The sequence below is a fragment of the Asterias rubens genome, chromosome 16 (genome assembly GCF_902459465.1).
Source record: "Asterias rubens chromosome 16, eAstRub1.3, whole genome shotgun sequence".
In the NCBI taxonomy this organism is placed as follows: Eukaryota; Metazoa; Echinodermata; class Asteroidea; order Forcipulatida; family Asteriidae; genus Asterias; species Asterias rubens.
The window spans coordinates 12,757,823-12,773,643 of record NC_047077.1 but is presented as its reverse complement, the minus strand read 5'-3'; the positions used below and the strand labels follow the sequence as shown (position 1 = coordinate 12,773,643).

At 39.4% G+C, this 15,821-nt stretch overlaps 1 protein-coding gene across 9 annotated transcripts in view; it reads left to right on the top strand.

Annotated features, from left to right (window-relative positions):
• Positions 1-15,821, top strand: part of LOC117300661 (nuclear receptor coactivator 2-like) — a 95,731-nt gene that overhangs the window by 36,256 nt on the left and 43,654 nt on the right. For all 9 annotated transcript variants that reach the window (XM_033784369.1, XM_033784364.1, XM_033784363.1 and 6 more), the window contains one exon: positions 1,366-1,525. The gene's annotated coding sequence lies outside the window, so the exon portion shown is untranslated. The remainder of the gene's footprint in view (positions 1-1,365; positions 1,526-15,821) is intronic.

Here is a 15,821-nt window from a genome sequence, read left to right as displayed (position 1 = left end):
CATGTCCTACCTACACGGGTAATGCTGATACGTACCCATTGTCCACCCCACTGTACGCCCATTCTCTCCACATCTTTGTCCGCGCCGCCGGTTTGAAAAGATTTTGGCCGTCAACACGCATACCTTCACAGGATAGGGTGTTGAATAACCCAAGACAAGAAATGGATTTGCAAATTTTTGGGGAGCCATAACAAATGAGTTTGAGGCCTGCTGTCGGTGAAACGCCACCTGCGCTTGGTGGAGGAACACGGACTATTAAGTCTCCCAAGTGACCCATGACCCGCTGGTATTGTTTGAAGCTCAAAAGACATTTTTGGGGGTCTTTTCACCAGGGTTGTGCTACGTGTATAGTAGAAGATACACACACACACGTACTTCCCTTTGTAGTCGCACTATTTTTTTACACTTTAAAAGTCTTGTGTGTTTTTCTGTAATGGCATGTTTGCTTTGGAGGCCCAGGGAGTCCCGTGGATTGAGTTCTACATGTAGGGTTCTGGTTTTCAAAGCATGTTCGGCTTTGTACTGTTTGTCTTACATGTAAATGTATGAATGCAACATGGTTGGGGAATTTTAGCTTCGCTTTGGGAGTGGGTTTGAAGGTAAAATGGTCACCGCGTCATGATCACATAATCGTATGTATTCGCACTTGACTTTCCTTCCCTTTTTTTTCGTCTTATTTTTTTGAGTTTACAAGCTCTTTCAACTTTTACCGGTCATTATTGACCTTCGCTTATTAGCCCTTACGCTTTTTAAAGGGAAAATACTTCTTAAGAAGACGAAGTTTACCATTTATTTATAGTTTCTTCCTATGAAATGACTTCATTGATAATTGTTGTATCTTTTCAAAGAAAATTTGAGGTATGATTTGATATGAAAATACCATTCCATCAACCTGTTTCGTTTAAGGGGCGGGCGTCTCTGACTGCCGAGTGAAGTGAGAGCATGGTGATGATTTTTGGGCCATCTGACAGACCTTGTAATATTAAAGGACCACGTTGCCTTGGATCGAGCGAGTTGGTCCAAGAAAAGCATTTGAAACCGTTTTTTTTTTAATGAAATCAATATGGTTAGAAAGATGTTTTAAAAGTAGAATTTAATGATCCACACAAACATGCCTTGAAATTGCGTGGTTTCCTTACACTTTGCAAACTAACACGGTCGGCCATTTATGGAGTCGATTTCTTGACTCCACAAAATGGCGTACAAAGTTTTTCGTTCCTAATCCCTATTCTCATAAATTTGTTTGTTTTATTTAAGTAAGTTGCTGTATAGTAAATTGTTCAAGTCTGCAAATTATGTTACTACTGTACTTTCAAGACTTTTTCTCGAGAGAATACTTAAAGTTGTTCTCTTTTTTCCCTATAGATTTGTTTGTTTTAGTTGGTCGTACCCCTTTTGGTATGTCAATTATCTTCCGGGGCACTTCAACAGCTCAGTCCGGACACCGTTCCGACTAGACACCAGTGGCAGTGGGTCCGTTGCTTGACTTCAAACCCTTCACACTTGGGACTTGGGCGTCATACCCGTAAGTAGCATCTACAGTGTTCTCTTATTAATATACTAATAATATCGGAGTCTCATATACCGTATCTACCAAACAAGGTACTCAAAGCGCTCAGTAGATACATGTAGGTTATTGAAGTGATGAATTCTGAGACCCAATTATGTAGCATCTTGTAAAGATTTACAAGGTGCTATAGGGTGCATACAGCAGCCACAGCCAGGAACACCGGGGCGAACCCCTTCTCTTTTCGATAAGTGCACTGGGTTCTTTTACATGCATTACACAACACATGGGACCAACAGCTTTACGTCCCATCAGAAGGACGAAGCAATGGTTAAGTGTCTTGCTTAAGGACAGAAGTGTCATGAACCCACACTCTACTGATCAGAAACACCAGAATATGAATTTGGTGCTCTTAACCGCTCGGCCACGACACTTTTATATCTTGCACTTCTAGGTCTGCGATAATATGTAAAATTTGTATCTGCGAGATTAAGAATATAAATTTTTGTTTACCCTTACATGAATGAATGTTAGTGCTGTATACTTAGTACTTACCCTAGTTCTGTCAAGAAAAATCACATGCATTACCCAGCTGGGATTCAAAACAACTATATTTGCAATTCTAGAGCAGTGTCTTACGTAATGTTGTATTGAAAAGCAAATGATTTGTGAGCACCAACTGAGAAATATTTTTTTAGAATTTTCCTAAGCCACGTGAGGGAAATCGTTCATAAAAAGATATGGTGCTTTTTATGTACATGTGTACACATTAAAAATGTGAATGATTATTATAAACATATTCACCCTGCTGGGTGTTCAAGGCGCAGTAAAAAACGAAAGAAAAAAGACGCAACAAATTTAGTCCTTGAAAACCTGTGACCTACGTAAGATAATGAATCATTCCCAGTTCCTAATTGACTTCACAAAGTTAAAAGTGGACTCATCTTTTTGGGCAAAGATATTAACTTTTTTGAATGCCGACGCGTAAAAAAACCCTGTAAATACCGCAAGCTGCACGCGAGAGTTCTATCAAATTCCTTGCATGAGTGGTCTCTTGGCTTTGTAGTAAAAGGAAAACACTTGACCGAAGCTCAAAGCCAACACTCCAATTGCCTGCAAAGGTTGCGTACTTTTATCGTTAGACCACGTAAGATCTAAAGAACTACAATAGACTGCGCTGTGTTCATTAGGCAAGACTGGACTTCAATGGCATGTGTTCTATGGGACATGACCCTTGGCCCCTGGACTTCCATGACATGTGGACATGACCCTTGGCCTTTGGTCCCTGGACATCCATGGCATGGGTTCTGTGGGACATGACCCTTGGCCCTTGGACTTCAATGACATTGGTTCTATGGGTGTTACCCTTGGCCCCTGGACTTCCATGACATTGGTTCTGTGGACTTATAAACCTTGGCCTTTGGTCCCTGGCCTCTGGACATCCATGACATGGGTTCTGTGGGACATGACCCTTGGCCCTTGGACTTCAATGACATGGGTTCTGTGGGACATGACCCTTGGTCCCTGGACTTCCATGACATTGGTTCTGTGGACATAACTCTTGGCCTTTGGTCCCTGGCCCCTGGACATCCATGACATGGGTTCTGTGGGACATGACCCTTTGCCCCTGGACTTCAATGACATTGGTTCTGTGGACATAACTCTTGGCCTTTGGTCCCTCGCCCCTGGACATCCATGACATGGGTTCTGTGGGACATGACCCTTGGCCCCTAGACTTCCATGACATTGGTTCTGTGGACATAACCCTTGGCCTTTGGTCCCTCGCCCCTGGCCATCCATGACATGGGTTCTGTGGGACATGACCGTTGGCCCCTAGACTTCAATGACATGGGTTCTGTGAGACATGACCCTTGGTCCCTGGACTTCCATAATCTAATCTAATCATTTATTGTTTTAAAGTGCACCACATACAATTATCTCAGCACACTTTATAGAATGACATGGGTTCTGTGGACATGACCCTTGGCCCCTAGACTTCGATGACATGGGTTCTGTGGGATATGACCTGGACTTTCCTGCCATATTCTCAATGTAATCTTGATATATGCTACTCAGGGGTGGATTTCACAAAGGTAGTCCTAACTTAGGATTAGTCCTAGGCAATGCTAAGAGATAGGACCAGTCCTAAGTTAGGATGAGTTACTGGTCATAACTTAGGACTGGTCCTATCTCTTAGCATTGCCTAGGACAAGTTAGGACTACCTTTGTGAAATCCACCCCTGGGCATTTACAGACCCAACAAAGATCATAGCTCTGCGGTCAGCATAACCTCATTTGTGACTTGGCTCAGATAAAGGTTGGATTATCTTCTCCCTAATCACCTATCAGCCAGATTCTTCGCTCTCCTTCTCCTTAATCTGTCATAATGGAATCCTATCAGCCATAACATTAGCTCAGAGCTTCGGTACGGATCCATCCATGTACCAAATTTTCAGCAGCCAATTTCACGAAGCTTTACCCAACTGCATAAGTCCACTTGCGTAGCGTTAATGGCGCAAGTTTCGTGTAATCAGCTGCAGGCCTCTGCTTCATTTTTGAAAGTGCAATGGCACCAAGGCATTTCTTCTCGGTAAAGGGCACCCTATTAGGGAATTGTAAATTTCTAAAAAGCATTTCAAGGGCACCAAGGCCTCCATGTACTTCACCAGATTCCAGGGGCAACTGAGGTGAGTGCCTACATGATACATGCCCCCTGGATAACATGGTCAATGCCTTCTTGCCCTTGAAATACAGTAGTAATTTATAATTTCCTCATAGGGTGCCTTCTTGGTGTCCTTACCCTTTCAAAAACAAAGCATAAAGAGATTCCTTATTTGATTTCAGTGAAGGGAAAATGGCGTAAGGTCCAAATGTTTCACAGGTTAGCAGAAAAATTAGGTGGTCATATTGCAAATCACCATAATGCATTGTGACATCAATTTTTTTTGTGCAGTAAGCACCGGAAGGTTAGCATGCCTTTTCGTGTGCTTATGGTTAGCAGCGCTATGAAATTGAAATTGTACAGTAAGCACAAAATTGGCAGTTTATCAGCTCAGCTCTATGAAATTGGGCCCTGGCACCATCAATGTTGAAATTGAATGTCTTCCAGAGCAAGATGTTGTTAATTGGTTTGCGGTAACACCATGTGTGTATCTACTTGCAAGGTAGAGTTTGTTCTTAGAGAACTGTCTTTCTTTATTCTACTACCGCGGAGTAAATGTTCGAGGGTTCAGGAGACTTCTCAGTTCTGAAAAGAACTGCCCTGCTTTTTAATAATTACCCGGATGGATGGTACATGTATAAGGAATAGGCTGGGACTAACTATAGCTTATAGGATCGTAATTGTTGGATAGGATGTTGTTTGTTTCATACATGGATCCTCCTTGAGTACACTATAGTAAGAGATCCCAATACATTGATCTGTTTTGTCTACTGGTTGGCCCTTTGCAGGCTGACCAAAGACCCTGCTGGCCACAACATGAGCAATCAAGCCCCCTTTGCATTGTGCATTGCCCTTTCTTTATGACCACACTATTGTACATGGCTTCACACAATCAAAAGTGTATCCCAAGCACACTGCAATAACATGGAGTTTTCTAGTGGTCATTGAACCAGGGTCTGTGTACTGATGACTTGACTATAGGTGCGTTGGTTCCTTGTCTTTATGTTTAGTGGTCATGTATTATGCTTGGGTGGGCGCAGATAATTTGGTTGTGCTGGATTCTTTGTCAGGGTTAAGATAAGGGCTGGGGGTAGGGACATGTACAATACTACAATGTATTATTAGCATTAGGCCACAAAAACAAAATTGTTGATCGTCCCTGCCTGACCATTCAAACCCCCCCCCCCCCCGACCCCATTTGTTTTTTTTGGGTTTTTTTATAAATAAATCATAAAAACATTCTTTTCAGCTGATATTTTTTTCAAAATGTACAGGTTTGAAAAGATGTTTAAAGAAGGTTTTTATTCATGTTGGCAAAGCAAGAACAATTCTTCAAATATTTACATGTACTTGGGATACACTGTACTTAGTTGTTTGAAAAGGTTTACAGAAAATGTCATCTAGGAGTTAAATTTGTTTGACAAAACTATTGAAAACATCAAAAACACACAAACCCTCTGTTTTATAGTGATTGTGATGATTTCTTTATTCTTGATTTCATATTTGGCATGTCAACAAAACCGTCAACAAAAACCACCAAAACACAAAAAACCTCCCTCCCCCATCCGCAAAAAAAAAAGGACGATCAACAATTTTTTTGTATATGTGGCCTTATTATAGCAGCTACAGAAGAGGGTTTCTTATTTTGAGGTTTTGAGGCTTTGGAAGGGGCCTGGGAGCAGGGTCCAGGGGAGGACTGGTGGTGAGTGAATCGTCTTTTTGTTGGTCTTCTTATAACCACTTACCAGGGTCGCTTGGCTGTTCATTTGGCTGCTCATGTAGTCTCCATGGGAAAATAATAACAAAGGAGGAACGTCTTTTGAAATTATGTTTGAATAAGTTGTAGGTCATTGACCCTTTAGTGTGTGCATGGCTATACATTAATGGATGATGGATGAACCACTCATTGTCAATTTAAGCCATATGCATGTTACATTTGGCCAGAAAAAAAAATACCAGTTGATCGTCCCCTGTGGCATCCTTTTTTGTACTATTTTTTTATTTTACATTATTTTTTCAAAAAGACAATTTTTCTTTGTATTTCTCATGAAACTTTTAAGAACTTGTATCTTCATTAAAGGCAGTGGACACTATTGGTAATTACTCAAAATAATTATCAGCATAAAACCACACTTGGTAACGAGTAATGGGGAGAGGTTGATGGTATAAAACATTGTGAGAAACGACTCCCTCTGAAGTGACGTAGTTTTCGAGAAAGAAGTAGTTTTCCCTGAATTTGATTTCGAGACCTCAGATTTAGAACTTGAGGTCTCGAAATCAAGCATCTAAACGCACACAACTTTGTGTGACATGGGTGTTTTTTTCTTTCATTATTATCTCGCAAGTTTGAAGACCGATTGAGCTCAAATTTTCACAGGTTTGTTTTTTTATGCATATGTTGAGATACCCCAACTGTGAAGGCTAGTCTTTGACAATTACCAATAGTGTCCACTGCCTTTAAGTAGCCTAAGGGCAGTTCCACGGGGTCGGACGTACATTTCGGACACTTTAACAGAGTGTATTATTACAGTGGTATAAATAAAAGGAATTTTTATTCTGGATAGAGGTATAAGGCAGTCACTTAAGTTATTTTATCAAAAAATTATTCATCCACGTCTTTGGATATGGACGCCATTCGCCCAAAACACCATGGTGTCGGACGTACTCAGAGAAACGCCTTTTTGTGAAAACCAATATTTGTAGTTCAAACCATGTGATGTGTTTGAACTTTAATGCAATTTTTTCTTATTTATGGATTCATCAGACCTCTGTCATTACAATTTACCATAAGACATTTGGTTTCTAAATTTGAATTTTAAGGAACGGCATTTAATATATTGGTGTCGGACGTACATTTCACAGTGTCGGACGTACTTGTCCGAAATTGCATTCAAAAATAGGTAACAATCAGTTCAACTTTTCACTTTTGTTATAAAATAATGATTTAATCTACCAATTTGGTGTTGTAATATCAGATTAAATCATTATTTGTTGAAAAAAGTGGTTTAATTGTCAAATTATACCACGTTTTGAGATCAATAGAAACAATGTGCATGTGTAATGCAACTTGTACATGATGTACATCCGTATCCTTATGCATTGCTGTGGCAACCAAAACTGGCAAAACACCCAAGTTTCAAAATGTTGCCTAACAATGAAAGATATGAGTCTGCAAAATAACATTTGGTCCAAATATATTGTAGATTGGACTTGTGTTTAAAAAAATTAAAGTTTAAAGTTCTTGGTGGGTAACTGTTGCCAAGGTCAAGGTCACCAAGAATTTTGGTGTTAAATGTTTTGATATTTTCTCCCAAGAACCAACTTTAGAGCATTGTCAACAGTTTACTAAATGAATGAGAGCTCTATCCATGCTTGGGGGTTACCACATGTACCTGAATTTAACAAATATACTGCAAAAACCAAGCTTTTCTTATATTAATTATAAGTACCAGTGGGATTTGGAAATGGAAATTAAAATTTTCTGCGGATTAAAATTATTGTGTTTTTAGCAGCCAGTAGAAAAAAAGGGGAATGAAATACACTTGTTTTGAGGCAAGATTTGAGTGATTTGGGTGAGAGTTACCCTAGGTACCAATTTATAGCTTTGTATGATATTTGAAAGGCATTCAAAAAGGCTTTCACATAATTATTTTGGAGGTGTCGGACGTACTGGTGTCGAACGTACGAACAAAATGCACGTCCGACACCAGGATTTTGTACGATTAAGAAGATTTTTTTAAAGAAATAATTCCATGGTTAGATAGAGGGCATCAATTGTGCTTTGTAGTGTAAATTTGAAAATTTTCTGCCCACGATTGAAATAGGGAGATTAAAATATTCACTATTTTGGTGTCGGACGTACATCGGAAAAGTAAGTTTCCTAAAATATTGAATATCATAAAATTTTGAAAGAAATTTTTAATTTTTTTTCCATCATTGTGTTGTTACCATAGCAAACTTCAAACAGGTGCAAAACCAAAACAAACACTATTTAACCACAGTAAAAATTTTGATTAATTTGGCAAAACATTATTTTTAAGCCAATTTCACTATTTTTAAAGTATTTTTTCAGTCGAAAATAGCACTTGAGCCGCTGAATATTTTCAGTAACAAATTATATTTTATTAAAATTCATACAATTAGCTACAAAATGATGCCTCATTTGCCACAGTAGTGCCATTTTGAAATTTTGGCACTGAGGTTTACATTTCTATGGAACTGCCCCTAAGTGGTAACTTTAAATTGAAGAATTGTGGGCCAATTTGATTTAAAATGCTTGTCGGCCATATAAAAAAAAAAGAGGGGGAAAATAGCCCTCATCCTCCTCTTTGGGAAAAAGGGACGATCAACTGTTTTTTATTATAGATCTAAATACTGCCTGGTACAATGTACAATGATGTGCTTGATCCATTTTAGCTTGTAATTATCACAACTGGCCGTTTTTGAAAATTTAGGTTTGCTTTTTTTTTTTTAATCTCATCTACAATTTTGTAAAATAGGTTAGTAACGGTTTTAAAGTTTATGTGATGTATTTTGTAACTTTTGATGATAGTTAAAGGGACCTGTGCCTTGGATCGGCGAGTTGGTCTAGATAAAAAGCGTTAGTCACTGTTTTTTATAAAATGTATATATGATTAGAAAGATGTTTTAAAAGTAGAGTACACTGATCCACACAAATTTGCCTTGAAATTGCGTGGTTTTCCTTCTACTTTGCGAACTAACATGGTCGGCCATTAATGGGAGTCAAAAACTTAAAAAAACATAAATGGCCGACCGTGTTAGTTGACAAGGTAAAGGAAAATCCTGTGCAATTTCTAGGCATGGTTGTGTGGATCATTGTATTCAACTTAATTACAACATCTTTCTAATCATATGCATTCTATAACAAACAGTTACAAACGCTTTTTATAGACCAACTCGTCCAATCCAAGGCATTCCTTTTATAACCGTTCTACTAATAACGAGAGAAGGATGGACGAAAAAACACCCTTGTTGCACGATATTTTAGTGGGAAATTGCTTCTGTCTCAAAAACTACGTTACTACAGAGGGAGCCGTTTCTCACAATGTTTTACACTGACAATTTCTCACTAAAATATTAAAAGGCTTCAATAAGTCTTTTAACGTTTTGTTTTCCATCTGAAGGCACACAAATCTGTACAACAAGGGTGTGTTTTTCTTTCATCATTCTCTTGCAACTCTGATGACCAATTGAGTTTAAACAAAATTCACATATATTTGTTATAAATCTTATTTAATGTTGGGATACACCTAGTGAGAGTACTGTTCTTTGACAATTACGCAAACGTGTCCAATGCCAAAGTGTGACAATCACAGCGTACTAGGCCTCCCTCCTCCACTGTGGTTATGGTTCTCAATTGCCTCTAAGTGCTTGCTGATTGGCTTGATCTAGCTGCAGGCACGTACTCCTCCCTCCCCCCCCATGTCCTAGAACCTTCAAATCCAGCCCCGCCCATCTCCTCTGGAGGTGTGAATCCAGGATTGCTTGGTTGAGGACCCCTGTGAATGCTATTGTGTTTGTCCCTGACTGCGAGAGGTTAACAAGGTACTGGTAAAATTAATGCCCATGGGGCTCAGACTAATTTACATCGGTAGACCTTGAAGCTGTTGGGTTGTACATAAAGTGTGCATTTTTTTAACCATGTGCGGGACGTGCTTTCTTCACTGATTGAGTCTGAAGTTAGCAGTTGCCATATTATGTAGATTGTCAGATTTGGGTTAAAGTTGAAAAGAATCAGATGATTGGGGACACAAGCCTAGTTAATTTATTTATTTATTTATTTCCTTTATTTACCCAGGGCGAGCCAAATCAGTAAAAAATAACTGTTTTCCATTTGGGCTCTGCATAATTACATTGTTAAGGACAAACAAATTAACATATTAAAAAGTAAATATATGCATAATCACATTATAAAACTAACGATATCAAAGTTATAAACTAAGTGTAAATATGTTAGGATAAATGTAAACAGAAAATTAAAAGCAATAATTATAAACAAATATGAAAAGTAAAAATAATTACTAGAGTAATTTAAACAGAAACTGTCACAATAAAAATCAGGTAAAAAAAAAAAAAACCCAGACCAGGGCCCAATTTCATGGCTCTGCTTACCGCCGAATTCCCCGCTTATGTGCAAGCGCCGAATTTCTGCACTAGCCTTGTAAGCGTAGAATGCCTAGTAACGTTGAGTACACACGCGCAGAAGCCAAAATTTGCCGCTAACCTGTGAAATACGCTTGCCGTAAGCACAGAATTTCCTGCTTCCGTAAGTGCCGATTCTGTGCTTACGGTAAGCAGAGCCATGAAATTGGGCCCAGCTTAGCCCTGATACTTCGCATTCATTGCCGCCATGCCCCCTGGCCATTGCCTTGGTGCCCTTTAAAATGATCCAGTAGCAATTCACATTTTCCTCATAGGGTGCCCTTTACCAAGGAGAACATGCCTTGGTGTCCTTGCCCCTACAAAAACGAAGCATACAGGCCCTGCCAGCTTAAAGACACTGGACACTATTGGTAATTGTCAAAGACCAGTCTTTTCACTTGGTATATATCTCAAATGCATAAAATAACAAACCTGTGAAAATTTGATCTCAATTGGTCGTCGAAGTTGCGAGATTATAAAGGAAGAAAAAACACCCATGCCACACGAAGTTGTGTGCTTTCAGATGCTTGATTGCGAGACATCAAATTCTTAATCTGAGGTCTCAAAATCAAGTTCATGGAAAGTTACTTCTTTCTCGGAAACTACGTCACTTCAGAGGGAGCTGTTTCTCACAATGTTTTATACCATCAATCTATCCACTTGTTACCAAGTAAGGTTTTATACTAATAATTGTTTCGAGTCATTTAACCAATAGTGTCCACTACCTTTAAACCTTCAATGGTAAATTATGCGATTGTGTTTAGGAGAGGAGCATCTCACAGAGTTTGCTGGTAAACTTTTTGTCAGTGACTAGCCAGCAGGAGGACCAGTTGGCTTACAAGTCATTTCGCTGGTCCCTTGCAGCTTTTGTCACTGGTCCATAAATAGGGATGCCAGGCCTGTATGGTAAGAAGAGCCACGCATTTGGGCACTGAAAAGGCCACCACAATATCGCTGTTGAAGCTTCCCACTGGTGTGTGGTGTACATGTACCACACACCATTTATTAGTTAATTTTAATATGCCCTTGAAACCTGAATGAAAACAAGGTGAACAGCAAACCTTGGCGCTTCATAGCTTTTTACAGCTAACAGATGTCTCTGGAACAAACAGAATCGCGCAACGTATTTGGGGACCTGTCTAACCAGCTGGCGTAATTTAGTGATAAAAATATTCCGTGTAGTTTTATAAGCACCTAGTTATGATTTGTACACGTATTTTGGGGAATTGTATTAAAGGCAGTGGACACTATTGGTTATTACTCAAAATAATTATCAGCATACAAAACCTTACTTGGTAACGAGTAATGGAGAGCTGTTGATAGTATACAAATATTGACTGCTTCGAGTGCTATGGTTAAAACTACGACTCCCGAGGTGATCCCCGGAGGCAGAGGGAAAATGGAATGGTCCGGGATCACCGAGGGAGTCGTAGTTTTAACCATTGCACAAGTAATAGCAGTCAATATTTGTTTTATAACACCCCAACAGACTATTTATCATCCTCGTACGCGTAACGTTTGTACGCGCGTTTCAGATACACAGATGCACAACTGATTGGGTTCAAGGTCGGTAAGAAGACGTCTGGGTACTGCACGTTGTGTGATAGTCGCCGGACTATCACACGACAAACGATGCACTATCACACGGCCGCCGTTTCTAGTAAAACTACTTGGAGACATATCATGTGATGCGCTCTAAACCAGTGAAAAAGCAGAATGTTTTTAAGGGGTGTTATAATATAAAACATTGTGAGAACCAACTCCCTCTGAAGTAACGTAGTTTTCTTGAAAAGAAGCAATTTTCCACGAATTTGATTTTGAGACCTCAGAATTTGATTTTGAGACCTCAGAATTAAATTTTGAGGTCTCAAAATCAAGCATCTGACCGCACACAACTTCGTGTGACAAGGGTGTTTTTCTCGCAACTTAGACAACCAGGTTTGTTATTTTATGCATATGTTGAGATACATCTATTGAGAAGACTGGTCTTTGACAATTACCAATAGTGTCCAGTGTGTTTATAAGGACACTGTTGTTAATCACTCAAAATAGTTGTTAGCATAAAAACTTACTTGGTAACACGTAATGCAAAACTGTGCTAATAGCACTGGAAAAAATGCTAATAAATCAGGGAAAAGGCTACCAGCCAAAATAACATGTTAGTAGTAGTACCACAATGTTAACACTATTGCAACTGGTTCCCCTCAAGATACGCTTCTTGTTTGAATTGTATTGTTAAAACATGTATCACATCCTGGAATACATTGCATGCAAATTAGCCGCAAGGAAAGTTGTCATGGAGATACGTACATGTAGTGAGTTATTTCAAGACTACATGTACATGTAGCTTGCTTCAGGGGAGAACAACACTTTGTCATTTCAGTGGAAAGTGCAGTGACCCAGGAAGTCTTCCAGAAGCCCTCATAGTCCCGTACCGCTGTACACTTTTATGCATGCTCCGGGTGGTTTAAACAAGCCTTATAATGGCCTCATATCCGTAGATGGAATGCAATTGAACCATACCTCCTTCCTACTTCGAGCCGGTCCCTGGCTTTTGGCTCATTCTCCCCACAACTCTCAGCCGCTAAGGTTATCTTTGCTCAGCTGACAACTTGCAGGCTTCAACATAACCATTAGCCATTTGCTGAGGTGCCCTGTTCTTTTGCAGTGGTGCCCTTTGCAAAGTTTTAATATAAATTCACATTTTCCCAATACATGTAGAAGTGCCCAGAGGAAAATTGCTGTGCCCCTTCAAAAATAAAATAAAAATAATTTGTTGTTTGTTTTTACAGGCAGCTAGTTTCAAGAAGAAAACAAAAATTCATGTTAAGTTCTGCATAATTGTCTTTGGGGGAAGTGTATGTACATGTAGTATAAGAAAAATATCTGACCGTTTTACCGATGTGATCCTTTTGCATGCAGTAGGGTTGATTGCCTCCAATTTGCCTGTAAACATTGCCCTGTGTGACAAGGCCTTTACATTGGGACTCTGTGCAACTGTGATTTGGTAGGTGTTTTTTTTCTGATTACAAGATTTTTTAACAAATCTCCTTTTCGCTAAAGTTGTCTTTGAAGGTGTGAACCTACCATTGCGGGCTCAAAGTTGTACACAATACCTAAAGCCTGTTTCATACTTCCTGCGATGGGAAGGCAATGCATGATTTGTTGACGTCTTCATTTTGCAATGAATAATTCGGAAGAGTTGAAATGTGCTAAACTTCTGCGAAACATTCGTAACAAAAACAGGGCTGTGACGTCAAAATTGTATCGTATTTTTATGAACCAGGATTTATAAGACCATAAATGTCCAAACCTCTGGTTTTGTGGTGATTTTACATGCAGACAATGTAAATAAGATTAGTGCAAAAGAGTTTAATTGAAATAAAGGAGTAATTAAATAAAAAATAATGGGCAAAAGCTAATCACGCTAGTGGCAAATGCATTAACTATAGCCCAAGGACCAGGGCCTAGTTTGATAAAGCTGCTTAAGCAAAATTCATTGCTTAACATCTCTCTGCTAAGCATAAATGAGCAGGATACCCTTCAAAAATGGTGCACGTGCTTTGGCTGGTAACCCTTTCTGGTAAGCTCAATCAGGCCTGTATGCTTTGTTTTTGTAAGGGCAAGGACACCAAGGCATTTTCTCCTTGGTAAAGGGCACCCTATGAGGAAGTTGTAAATTTCTACTGGAGCACTTCGAAAGCACCAAGGCAATAATGACCAGGTAGGCCTTTGTTGTGCTTATATTATAAGCAGCTCTATGAAATTGGGCGCTGGAGTTCTCTGAAGAAGTCATGTGCCTACGCATGCCCTGATTTGGAGCGAAGACTTTCACATCATACTAATTAACCTATATGGTACACGATGTACTCCCGCTAACACGGTCGCGCAGCGGCGGGCGATGGCGGGCGGCAGGCTTTGTGAATGTGATCATCTGTACTGTGTAATGGGGTCAGGCCTGTCAGATGGTTCAAACCCAAGCCATTACTAAACATAGATTGGATTAAGGTGCTAGTATCGAATGACCTGAGCACGACCCACATCCATAGAGGAGAAGTAGGCCATGGAATCTGTCTTCGACATGTACTTCCTGGACTGTTTGGTTGTGTAAGATGTTAATACCAGTAGACCTAGATACTAGGGAGATGGGTTGCTACTTAAAGCCCTATTCACACGACAGCAATTCAACAGGGGTCCCTTGCTTTTAATTTTAGCAAGGTTGTGAAATGGAGCAATATTTGACTAGATTTTATACACGGGACCTTGGACAGTACTAAAATTGTCGCCCTTTCACCTGAGAAACATTTTGTACATTTTTACAACCATGCTACAATTAAGCGAGGGACCTTTGCTTAATTGCTCTCGTGTAAAAGGGGCTTTAGTGAAGACCTGTCATTAAAGCGACATGTTGCCTTGCGACGAGCGAGTTGGTCAATGAAAAACGTTTGAAACGATTTAGTATAAGATGCATGGTTAGAAAGATTTTTAAAAGTAGAATATTTATCCACACAAATATGCCTCAAAATTGCGTGGTCTTAACCTTTTACTTTTGCGAACTCAAAAAATCTTGCAACTTCGTTGACCGACTCTGCTTGCTGCTGAAAGGTTACAAACCAAAATTCCGTAATCAAGTACTACATTTACTAGGCTGATGACACAGTGCCAAGAACAGCTACCTACCACCATGCCTTTTCAGCCAAGTTAGCTACTTGTGTGAACATGCCCTTACCCCTATAGTACCAGTGTACAATACAGACCTGTGATATCTCCCCTTTAAATCTGCTTTTTTAGTAATCAGGTAAAAACTTACTTGTCCCTTTTTTTCCTTTGTTTTTTTTTTCTTCATTTTTTTTCTTCCAATTTTGTTGTTGTCTTTTTGTGTGTGTGTTATTTCCTTATATAGAAGCTTGGCATGCCTTATATAAGCTTATAGCAACAATAATGTACTTTAACAATAACAATAATGTGAGATAAACCTAGTTACTGGATTTATGGGGTGTCCCAATTGGAACAGCATACATGTAAATGCGTGACGCGCGCTCACTTGACGTTTCACGATCATTCTCACATAATGTAGTTTTTTTAAGCTCTTTTTGTAAGGGTCCACTCCGGGCCTGACAATAATAATGTAGTATTTTGCTTTCCAGAAGTTCCCTGAAAAGTACCTGAAAAGTACAAGGTCACTCTTGTGGTATTTTCGAAAATAGCATGTTCCCTCCTCATGTAAATGCTGTGTACATGGAGGAATGGGTAGTATACGTACAATATCATTCTCACGTTCTTAAAATGTGTGCATAGTTGATTATGTACACTAATAGGCCTATACCACTGTGCTGCAACTGAACATAGTGTACCATAGAACTGTTGTACACTAGTATAATGAAACAGTATTGTTCTTGTTTACATCGGCCTACACTGTACGCACTGAAATGCACTGTACTGTATGCAGACTTGTTGTGTTCTCTGAATTAGAACATGTTTACGAACGCA